The sequence below is a fragment of the Nicotiana sylvestris genome, chromosome 5 (genome assembly GCF_000393655.2).
Source record: "Nicotiana sylvestris chromosome 5, ASM39365v2, whole genome shotgun sequence".
Lineage (NCBI taxonomy): Eukaryota > Viridiplantae > Streptophyta > Magnoliopsida > Solanales > Solanaceae > Nicotiana > Nicotiana sylvestris.
The window spans coordinates 148518560-148531828 of record NC_091061.1 but is presented as its reverse complement, the minus strand read 5'-3'; positions in this window follow the sequence as shown (position 1 = coordinate 148531828).

Below are 13269 nucleotides of genomic sequence, written 5' to 3'. Positions count from 1 at the left end.
TCCTTTTGAGATTCTTGATCGAGTGGGAGAGGTGGCTTACAGACTTGCGTTGCCGCCGAGTTTATCGGCTGTGCACGCAGTGTTTCATGTGTCCATGCTTCGGAAGTATCACGGCGATCCATCCCACGTGTTAGACTTCAGCACTATCCAGTTGGAAAAGGATCTGACCTATGAGGAGGAGCCAGTGTCCATTCTGGATCGGCAGGTTCGCCAGTTGAGATCGAAGAGTTACCCTTCTGTTCGTGTTCAGTAGAGAGGTCAGCCTGCCGAGGCAGCTACCTGGGAGTCCAAGTCCGATATGCGGAGCCGTTATCCCCATCTTTTCCCCGACTCAAGTACTTCTTTTCTATGTCTGTTCGAGGACGAACGGTTGTTTTAGAGGTGGAGGATGTGATGACCCAAAAGGTCATCACTTGATTTACAAGTAAATTCTGTGTTCCGAGGTCTTAAAAACCTCCTTTTATCTCACTTCGGCTTGCGTGCACTGTCCGGGCAAATATCCGGAACGCTTTTATGTGAAAATTTGATGAAAATGCTAATTTGTCCTTTAAAATTGAATTTAAGTTGACTTCAGTCAACATTTTGAGTAAACGGACCCGGACCCGTGATTTGGCGATCCCGGAGGGTCTGAAGAAAAATATGGGACTTGGGCGTATGCCCGGAATTGAATTCCGAGGTCCCAAGCTCGAGAAATGAATTTTTGAAAAAATTATTTGACTAAAATTTTAAGTGTTTTTGGAAATTTAAATATATTTGAAATTGATGGTATCGGGCCCATATTTTGGTTTCGGAGCCCGGTATAGGTCTTATATGGTATTTGGGTCGAGCCTGTAAAATTTGGTAAGAAACGGACTTGATATGACGTGAATCAGACCCTTGATTGTTAAAATTTGAACTTAAGAGTTCTTGAGGTTTTTCTTTTATTTTGATACTAAATTTGTTGTTAAAGGTGTTAATTTGGCGATTTGATCGCACGAGTAAGTCCATATGATGTTTTTGAGTTAGTGTGCATGTTTGGTTTGGAGCTCCGAGAGCTCGGGTGAGTTTCGGATCGGTTTCGGAAGGTTTTTACACTTAGAAAAGTTGCAGGTTTTACTGCTCATGTGCATAGACATTTTGTGCATCGCGATCACATGGCAAGTCTCACGATCGCGAGAGGGAACTAGGCTGGGGGTGGAAATTGTTCTATGCGAACGTGAAGTAAGGGACGTGAACGCGAAGCACTGGGGGGCTGCTCTACGCGAACGCGACCCTTGTCTAGCGAACACGTAGTGTAAAAATGGAGGTGGGCTGGGAATTGTCTTTTCTTCTACGCGAACGCGTAATGTTGTCCGCGAACGCGAAGGCCAGGGAGGCTTACCCTTCGCGAACGCGTAGAGGAAATCGCGATCGCGTAAGTCCACTTCTGGCAGCTCTTCGCGACAGTGTTCTAGCAAACGCGATGAACACTGTCGCCCAGCGCTTAAAAATAGAAGCTAAGTCAGGATTTAGTCCATATTTTCATATTTTCAAAACTAGAGAGCATTGAGGCTATTTTCAAGGAACAAGTTCTTCCCCAAAGCATTGGTATATGATTCTAACCTTTTTCTTTTGATTTCCCATTGCATTTCATCAATCTTCATCCATTTATCTAGGGTTCTTATGGTAGAAATTGAGAATTTGGGTAGAGTTAGGCTTTCTAAATAATTGGAATTTAGACGTCGTTTTGGGATCAGATTTTGAAACTAATTGCATATTTGGGCTCGTGGGTGAATGGGTGATCGGGTTTTGGTCCGAAACTCGAGTTTTGACCATGTCACGACCCAAAACCCAGACCTGGTCGTGATGGCGCCCCTCGTGAAGATAAGGCTAGCCGACACACTCCCAATTCATTTTAAGCAATTAAATAATACAAATTAAGTTTTAATCATAAGAATAATCCCAAAATAAAGTAGAATAATACAGTTGCGGAATAGACATAGCCCGATATCGGGGTGTCACCAGTCATGAACATCTACCATAAAAACTACAAGTCTGAAAGAGTCTACACAACTATTACATAACTAAAACAGGAGCAAATAAGATAGAGGGAGAAGCACTGGGCTGCGAACGCCGAGCAATTACCTGTAAAAGCAATGAAACAGTAAAAACATGTAAAAACATGTAAACACACTTAGTTTAGAAGAAGCTTCTTTAAAACACCTTTTTAACTATTAAACAATACGAGGTTTTGGGTTTGATTTAATATTTTGACCTAGAGTACATGAATCTATCATTGAATTCATCATTTAATTTATGATTGGGATGGAATTTGGGAAGAAAATTGTGAAACCTTTCAAAAATATAAAATGATGCTTTGAAGGACCAAATGGTATCGGAATTTGATAATTTTGGTATGGTTAGACTCATGACGGTATGAGGATTCTGAAAATGTAAATTTTACCCGATTCCGAGACGTGGGCCCGGGGCTCGGGTTTTGCTAATTTCAGGATTTTTGATATTTTTTGAATGTTTTTGCTTGGGCTTTGTTCCCTTAGCATATTGTGACGTATTCGTTCTGATTTTGGATAGATTCGACTTGCGTAGAGGCCAATTCGAGGGGCAAAGGCGTCGCAAGCTAGAGAATTAGCCGGTTCGAGGTGAGTAATGATTGTAAATGATGTCCTGAGGGTTTGAAACCCTGGATTGCACATCGTAGTGCTATATTGAGGTGAGACACTCGTTGGACGATGAGCGTGAGGTCTTTCACTACTGGGGATTGAGACTTGGTCCGTCCCGACTGATGATTTTACTGCGTATTTGACTGAAACTTATTTGTTATCATCATGATTTGGGGCTAACTGCCATATTTGGGCTTCGTGGCAATTATTTGAACCCTTCGGGGATTTTGACTGAGTTTCCTCACTATACTTAAAATCGTATCCTCGGTCATGTTTCTCTCTGTTTTAAACGATTCGAGCCGGTTTTGTCATATTATTCCTAAATGAGAGGAATTTGTGTGCTGAGATCCCTATCTTCTATTATTGTGCCCGAGAGGCTGTGAGGTTAATGACTGAGAGGGGTTGAGAACCCAATGGTGAGGATACTATATATGTTATGGATCGGGCTACACGTCGCAGCAATATAGCGCTTGGGCTGTAGGAGCCCCTCCAGAGTCTGCACACCCCTAGTGAGCGCAGTCGACTATCTTTATGGATCGGGCTACACGCCGCATCGATGTACGGATTGGGCTGCACGCCGCAGTAGTTATTCTGATTGTTGTTATTATGAGAGATACATGGGTCGAGAGTTGAGAATGAGCACTAGTGATGAGAGTGAGCCCGATGAGCTGATACTATTCTGAGTGATTGATACTGTGCCTGAGGGGCTAATTTCTACTCGTTATTTACCTGCCAAATTACCTGTTTTACCTGATTTAAATAGATTTCACTTGACTTCCTCACTGATGTACTTCTTTATGTGATTTTTACTGCTTTGATATAAAATTGCTTTGTGCCTTACGTGTTTTCATGCTTTCAGCAATTATTTATAATTATTACTTACTGAGTCGGAGTACTCACATTACTCCCTGCACCCTGTGTGCAGATTCAAGCATCGCAGAGTCCGCTCCTGAGTGCTGATCCTCCCAGTCCAGGCAGTGATTCGGAGACTACGAGTTAGCTGTTGGCTTCCGCAACCCCGTGCCTCCCTTATCTTATAATTTTCATGTTCTTAGAACTATTGTATCGGATTTAGTGTTCAGTAGACTTGTATCCGGATTTGTTAGTTTCTCATGACTTGTGACACCCCGGTTTGGGTTGTGTCGGGATGGTTCTACTGTTGTTATCGTTACTTCCGCAAATTATGGTTATTATACCATGTTGTAGAACTATTTATTGTATTTAGCTGTTTAAATGAGGTGTTCTGCTTTGGTTTGGCTGGCCTTGTCTTCACGAGAGGCGCCATCACGACCGGGTTCGGGGTTAGGGAAGTTTTTCCAATTAAAGGACAATCGAAACGGGATTTTATTTAAAGATTCAGAGTCGCCACTTGGGAGATTTGTGGTGTCCCAAGTCACCGGTTGAATCCTGAATCGAGGAAAAGAATGACTCTGTTTAATAGTCTGCGCACCAGAAATCCGGATAAGGAATTCTGTTAACCCGAGAAAAAGTGTTTGGCATTCCCGAGTTCCGTGGTTCTAGCACGGTCGCTATACTGTCATATTCGGCTTAATTATCTGATTTTATACAATTATGAACCTATGTGCAAATTTTAACTGTTTACCGCTTTGGTTATTATTTATTCAAAGAATTGCAACGTCGTGAGAATGCATCTCGAATTGCGCCACATAAATGTACCCGCAATTTTCGATACGTTCCAACTTCGTTGAGATTTGGATTTGGGTCACATAAATGTGCACCCGCGTTTAGGAAGATAACATTATTAAATACGCACCTAAAGATACTAACGCGTTGTTATTTTTTTGAGAAAAAGCCGTAAAGTTCGCTATGCGGCCTGTCTCAAAATCTGAGCATTTGAAATAACTGTCCGTTGAGGGCCCCGTAGTTTGTGTATTCTTGTTTGTCGAGGCTCGTCTCATTCATTATTTTTTAAAGAAATTTGCAACGTCATGGAAATGCATCTCGAACTACGTCACAATCAATGTACCCGTGATTAGGGACACATTTCGGCTTCGTTGAGATTTTGATTTGGGTCACATAAATGTGCACCCGAATTTAAGAAAGTAATATTATTTAAAGTATGCGCATAATAGTGACTAACGTGTTATTACTTTTGGGAAAAAAAGGCCGTGAAATTTGCTAAGAGGCCGATCCCGAGTTCTAAGTAATTAATATATATACAGTCGTGAGGGCCCCGTAGTCGTTGAGTTTTACTAGGCGAGGCTCATCTCGTTTATTTGAAAGGACAATCCTAAAGTGACTACATTTTTTCATATTTATCTTTAAAGGAATTTGAACTCCTACTCAATCAACTTAATTCACAAAGTCCGGTACAGTAAGATTTGTTATAACTGGGGTTCATGGGCGCATGAGTTCAAATCATTCAACGGATTTGGGCCTTTCTACAGTCCGTGTAAGGAATCGGTTCAAACGCCAGCTTGGGCCCAAATGTGAGCCCAATTAAACAATGGCTGAGGGCAAGGTCCCAAGTCAAAACATCAGTTGCATGAATAAAAAGCGAATATTACTCCTACTCATTCTACTGTTCGTTATTTACATATAGGAAGTGACTTATATCATGCATCAAGTCCAATTGGGTTTAACACTACCTTTATTAACGCCAATACGGGCAACCGGTACCCTTAATCTGAATTACATGTTCCTGCTTCAAAACTAGTGAGCCATTACCAATTGTTTTGAGAAATCTGTGATTACTTAATAGTAGAACAACACAATCAGAAATGCTAAAATCATAATTGACGCCTACGACTGGTGCTATCTAACAATGCTAGTTACATTTACAATCTTCTCTTCTTTTCAATTGCTGCAGTGATATCTGAATTATCAAATGGTGTGCAAGCTAAATACTCAGAACTAACAGAACCTAATCTAACAACTATACCTTCCAATTGGTTTTAACAGTCCATTAAGCTCGTTCTTAACTACAGGGATCTATATACTACATCAGTGACTGAATAATTTAAATACATCAATCATATAGAAACCAAAACAAAACCTGAATAATTTAAATACATCAATCATATAGAAACCAAAACAAAACTTCAACTCTTCACGTATATTCGACCTCCATGTTTTTAACTTAAAAATGCCAGAGTTACAGTGGTGTACCTGGTATTGGAATACAAGAAGAAGAAGAAAAGGATCAGCAGAAGCAGTAGCAAAACAATACAGCAGAACAGCACCAGTAACCAATATCTAGTATCAACTCATGAAAACCAGTTGAAACAAAAATTCCCAGCAATACCAACAGCAAACCAAACATCCAGTAATTGAACAAACTAAGCTCGGATAAGGTCAGAAGCAGAATCAATGGACTGCCAAATAGATTCAACAATCAAAAGAGCAAGAACCAGCGCTTGGAATCTATATTCTGCCTAGAACTTAATGGAACAATATCTTTAATCTCTCCCTTAGAACTAATTCAAAACTCAAAATGTTCCTCTCAGATTACTTTTTCCTCTCTTCAGACTTCCCTCCAGATTTTTCAGAAAATCCTTTTATCCTCTCCCAAAAACTCAGCCCCCTCTTCTGTCTATAACTGACTCTATTTATATCCAAACACTGACCCTGCCCCCCTTACCTTATCAGATTTTCTGCCCATCATCTTCTCTTACAGCCCATTATCAAGTGTTTTGTTCCCCACTACACTTGTCTTTTCTTTATTTAAATTCAAATAGGCATGAGCACCTATTTCTTAATCCATTTTCTTTAAACCTTTCCCCCACCATTATGTCTTGTTCCCCATTAGCACTAAACAATTGTATTAGTTTAATGGTGTTTTAATACTTAGTGGACAGAACACTCAAACTACTCATTTCTTTCTGTTTTCAATTCCCAACTTACCCCTGAAACCCCTTTATATTACTGCCCCTAATACAATCTATTCATCCGTATTAAAACCTTTTAACTCTAAAATCTGTTCAAACTAACAATGATTTAAAACTGAATCTGACTAACAGCTATAACCAATTCTCCTAACAACTGAATGACTAAGGTTGAGTTCTCATTGAAACCCATGGACTGAATTTAAATCACAACATAAAACTCAACAGAATCATTAAAACTGAAACTGAAAATTGAATCAAAATGAATATGAATGCAGGTTCATTGTCAGCCTATTGACAATGCCCTGAAGCTAAGTGTCCACATATCAAGCACACACACCACATGACATTAAACCATTTGATGAACTTACTGGTCTACAAACAAGAACGAACTAATCGACGAAACTATTTATAACCTATGTTATTAATCGACAGAATATAAATTGATGGAGAAAAATGGAAAATAACAAACAAAAGATGAATTACAATGAACCTAATTTAGGTAAACGAAGAATTGATTGAACTACTCAAACAAACATTGGACTATTTAAACTAACCAGAATAAAAAAAACAGAATATATATACTGGATTAACTTAACCCGAAAACCCTAAAGAAGCGACTAATCACACAGATAAACAAACACATAGAAAAAGAGGAAAAGAAGAAGTTAAGAAGAACTCACTGTTCTTTTCTTGGATTTCAACCATATGCCCTTTCGAACTTGAGTTCCAGTTAGTATTATACGTCTATTTCATCAGAAATAGACTTATAATACTAACCAAGAATCGTTCGACCCTGATAGCTTTGAAACAGTCTCGAACTGTCGAGCCCTAGATCCGCCATTCGATGAGCCTTTACTCGGATTCGAGCCAATCTGGTTAGGGATTAGCGACGAGGAGGTCAAGGAGATTATTAGGTGTGATTTCAGGGTGGATTGGGGTAGGTCCAGGTTTTGCTCGAATCTTCAAATGAAGATTCGAGAAGTTTGAGGATGATTCGAAACAAACGGGTATTGGATCTGTGTTGAGGGTGGTTAGGTGGTTCAGTGGTGTGAATTTCATGGCCGGCGGCGTCGTTGCCGCCGGGTTTACGGCGAAGGGGAGGGGTGGCGGCTGCTAGGGTTCGAGGGGAGGTGTTCGTCTCTGAGTTTGGAGACGATGGGGTGGGTTTGGCTATGGGGGGGGTAAGGTTTAGGAATATATACTAGGTGTGAGATTAAAACCTGGCCGTTTGATCTGATGAGATCAACGGCTCGGATTAATTCTCTTGAAGGAAACGATGTCATTTGGGTGCAGTAACGGGTGAGACCAGGTTGGGGAATGGGTCGGGTTAAGTCAATGGATATAGGGGTGTGTTTTGAGCCGTTGGATCGATGTGGATTGAATGGCTAAGATTGATTACCCACAAAACGACGTAGTTTGGCTCCTATATTACGTCGTTTCATCATCCTGTGAGACCTGAAGATTTGGACCGGGTGGGATAGTGTTGATTTGGGCTAAAAACTGGCCCAATACGTTGGTCCAGTCCGATTTCCCTATTTTTTTTGTTCTTTTCTACTTGTTTTTTTTCTTCTTATTTCCTTTTTTTTAATTTCTTTTCCCAAAACGAAAAAAACCTAAATTAATTTATAGAACTAAATTAAATTATAAAAAGCACTTATTAACTTTTAATAACAATTAACACACACAATTAAATACCAATTAAAAATAAAATCACACGATTTTGACATTAAATGCTAAAAATGCAAAGTACATATTTTTTTTGTGATTTTTTCATTTTGTAAAACACTTAATTACTTCTAATTGTAGAATTAAATCCTAAATAAAAATGCAACATATTTTTGTATTTTTTATTAATTTAACAAATAAACATGCACAGACAAATGCAAACAATACAAGAAAAATAACACAAATTCGCAACAATTGCAAACAAACAAAATTATTTTATTTTGAATTTTTTGGGAGTAATTCTCATATAGGGCAAAAATCACGTGCTCACAGCATTCAATACATATTTGATTTAATTCATACTGCTGTATATTTAATACGTCTATTCTTTGGTATATAAATGAATTTTTTTGCTTATATGTTCTCAAAACTTATAAGTCTATGTTTAAATGTAGGTGATACCATCGACTGAATACTTACATACGGTTACTGATGAAGGGAGGAATTACACTGTCTGCATGTTAGAGAGAAAATGCGTTTGAGGGAGGTTCAAAGTTGATGAATTACCATGCCCACATGCTTGGGCTGTATTGAAGAGCAAGTTTCTAATGCCAGAAGATTATTGCTCTAACTATTACAAACCAAATTCTATTGTAATGACATACGATGTGCCTGTGTACTCGCTACCGGACCAAAATGAATGGAATATACCAGCACATATTGTAGAGGAAGTTGTATTACCACCCAAATGGAAAAGACCTCCTGGAAGGCCAAAGAAGAAGCGCGATAAACCTTTCAATGAATTGCTACAGCCGAAAAATTAACATTCATCTAGAATATGTGGGCAGGGAGGACATAATAAGCGAACCTGTGGAAATGCTCCACGTAGGATTTAGTTAACACTCTGACATGTATTAGTGCTCCAACGATTTGTCATAGATTCCGATGACATTGTGAAGTAATACATTTTGAACCTTTTCTTGAATAGATTCTGGATATAGTTAGTTGTAGTATTGTGTTGAATACATTCGAATACAACCTGTTTAACACATACTTATACAATCTATTATAGACAATGCCTGACTTGTATATACATATCCAACCACAATACATCTGAATACAGCTACATACTCAGCTATAATATAACAATTTCAATACATACACATACAATCTGCTGAATATATAATTATAGCCAGTGTATTATTCAGTCTCTGAATTGGATATACAATGCACACGATTGGATCTGATTACATATTAATATACAATGTTGAATACATACAAAAATACAAATTGTCTTATACATTGTGTCTGCCTTGACTATACAACTCCAACCAAATAAATAGAATTAATTACTTATAGATTTGTATAAGTATGAATATAACTTGCTTAAGTAAAATAAATACATCAGGGTGAGTACATATGTATAAACCTATAACATACAGTTTCTGACTTTGATATACAAGCCAAGTGACTGAATCTTAATACATACTTATACGCCCTGTTGAATACATATGAATATATCCTGTAAGATACATATGAATAGAAACATTAGATTAAGCGTGAATACTTATGAACAAAACAATGAAACATAGATTGAAAAGTTGCAATGGTCATATATGAACACTGTTGATAAAGTGATTAAAACATGATTTTTTCTAACTGAATACTATCTTCACCAAAAAACTATACAAAAAATAGTATTCACATAAAACAACCTTCCAAAACTACATTCACCTAAAGCTACTCTAACACTATCTTCAACTTTGAATCTAACTCCGTGATTTGCCTAGCAATCTTTGAGGGTGTTTCATTCTCGCTTATGGCATCAGCGTCTATTTTCCATATAGCATAGTCCCAGAGGAGATCACCATATCTTTGACGGAGTAGATTGGAATCAAATGTTGTTTGTGGAACCTCATCAAAAGTGCTCAGAAACTCTGCGTATGCCGCAACATGCACCCCACAATCCCTGAAAAATGTTGATTGAAACAATTAAAAACAATTCATACTATTAGAGTTTTAAAATGATACAAGCATGATGATTGAATACATACATGCTCCCAGCTTTTTGTTGAGGCAGATTTGATATGAAAATAACTTCAAAGGGATCAGTATGTGACTTGTCAGTGTATGCTGAGTAAGTAGACCAATCTATGCCTTGATTATCTCTGTAAAAGCCACTGATTGATAGATATAGAGGTACAAACTTAGCAAGCTTATCTACCTCAGAATCTACATAGGCATCATGACTTGCAGATCTGTATGAGTCATACACTTTGATACATCTCTCCTTGAATGAGACAACAACTAATATCCAGTATAGTTTGTCCTTCAAGTTGACTGGTATCAAGACATTGTCAACAGTATGCCAAGGTAAATTAGCTAGTAATCTGTAGCCCCTTATATACTCACATACCACATCCTCTTCTTTGGCTACATTTGCATTACTATCTGTATCAGCATACCTGTCGAAGATTTCTGCGATTCTTGTCTTGAATATACAATCAACAATTGTATACTTGAAGTTAGTTGTTTGGTTGTACTTTCCCTTCTTTCTCAGATAGTAGAATATGACGTCAATATGCTATATACAAATTTAATTACATAGTGTTAGTATATTGAATGAAATTAAGAAAAAGAAACTGGATATAATAAGTGAATATTATCTTATCAGGTGCTGAAAACAAATGGAATTAACGTAATTCCATACATTAAAGGTTGAAAAATAATAGAATACAACTTGGTATCACCAGTTAAGATACATAGTGATTAATACATATATGTATTTGATACATAATACAGTTCCATACATTTTGTTTACTACAAATCAGAAACTAATCATGAACTATTTTAATAAAAAATGCATACTATACAAATAGTTCAATCTGCTTCTGAAACTGAGACAGATTCAGTTAAATACATCTGTTATTTAAAACACTACTGAGTACTATTAAAATACATCTGAATATAGTTAAATACATTTGTTATTCAAAACTAATGAGGCCATTAAATACATCAGATGTAAAAGATACATCTGAGTACAATTGAATACATAAAAATCATGTAAGACAAATTTGTGTGAGAGCTCAATTTGTGAATTATACAATTAGACAAACCAATGCTAAAAAATGAATTATAGTGTATTTGGAAGGGGTAAAACTTACATTGTCATCCCATAGTTTACCGTCAAACGATAGAAGGTAAAATCAATTTTTTGAATTGACTTGATCAACTCCAAAATCCAATGGTATATGAAGTGTTGACTTGTTCTACTTGTAATGGTCTTCCAGATTACTTCTACAAGGATGATATAAAAAAACACTATATCCATTTTTAAAAATATAAATATATAATAGACATACCGGGGAAAAACTCACTTCTGTTCATGTCTAGCGAGAAGACCATCACGAACCCATTTCTCGTATTCCTGAATGGTTAATGTATGATGTGGCCCCGTTATTGAATCATCCTCAAAGGGGTGTCTTTTTTCAAATATGGGGGTCAACTTTACTGAGGTACCTGTTGTTCATTGAATTCATGAATAGAGAGTTTTAATTATAGATACCATGGGGAAATAGATCATAAGTTTATAAAACACTAACCTGCGGAGTCGAAGTTAGACTCGTAAGGCGAAGAATACCATCGACTTGGTCGCCGATTCCTATGAGATGGTAATGGGGTTGATTCAATATTTTTTGCACCATGATGTATCACAATTCTAGTTTCTGGAATTTGACTTGGAAGAAACTTGTCGTCCAACTCAAATTGCGATACATAGAAATCTGTAGATACACTCTCTTGGCCTATAGGTGGTATGTTGCACGACACCTCTAATGTAGTATTCCCCTCCACTCTTGACTCCACACAAAGAGTATTAACAATTGTATTCTGTTAGACATATACATCAATGTTAATGTATTATAAATGACCTATATATATAAAGTAACTGATGGTATGAATACATATAAATACAATACATATTTGATCTTGAATTTGTATTTTGTTGAGGCTGTATTTAAATGGAGAATTTAAATACATGTTAAGAATACATATAAATAATATATATTTGAGGCAGTATTTAAGTGCATCTAACTGATGTGTAATAACATTACTATATAGAGGAAGCTTAAATATATACAAATATCATGTTTTAATATATATGAATACATCTAGATACGACATGCAAAGATCACAATAATTATGTAGAAATAAAGTCAGGAAAATACAAATGCATATAGGATTAAGATAATTAAAAATACTGAAGTATTCTGTATATACTTGTATTTCACAATGTTACAAATTGTTTTATATATGATTAATCCGAATAAGAGCAAACACGAGATATAAACATATACTAAAGAGGTTAAAAAATGTTAAACCTCAACATTATCGCTGACAGCTGTATCAATCTGTCTGTGACCTTTTGGATTATCTTGCAAGTTGGCATCATATGACACTTCAATACCATCATCACGTCTCTCTGTGGTTTCCTTTCTCTGGTGTACACTTTCCTTTTGTTGATTGTCTTAAAGATGTTCAGAAAGCATCTTAAAGTTATCATTGATCAATGATCTCAAAGACTTGAACCCGCCCACAACCTTAGCAAGACAGAAATAATTAGAAAAGTGCGCCAAAATATACAAATGTTAAGCACTAAACTGTAATGTTTAATATGTGCATAAAAACTCACGTATTCTTTGAATGAATTTAGATCTTTCCTCAAAGAAGACACTTCATCATTTTTGGAATCTGCCGGCTGATTGCGATGCAAAACATTTTGTGCAATTTCAGATACACCAACAGGAGGAATCTTGGATTGAGTCTCTGTATTTGAGGGATGAATAATCTGTTCTTTGCGCTTTTTATGGGGCGGTGATGAAGATGGACCAACACTTGCAACATGTTTCTTCTTAGACTGAAGATCAGGTATAGGAGAAAAGTCATCCGAATCCTCTGCCGACTTGTCTGAATGAGTAGGAGTAGGACTGTTCTCAATAGCAATACCTACTAGAGGAATCTTAATAACGGCAAGCTCTATATCGCTTGGTGGATGTCCTTATAAACAATCTGAAAAATAAAATACAATCAAAGTCTTACTACCATGGCTGTATGCAAAT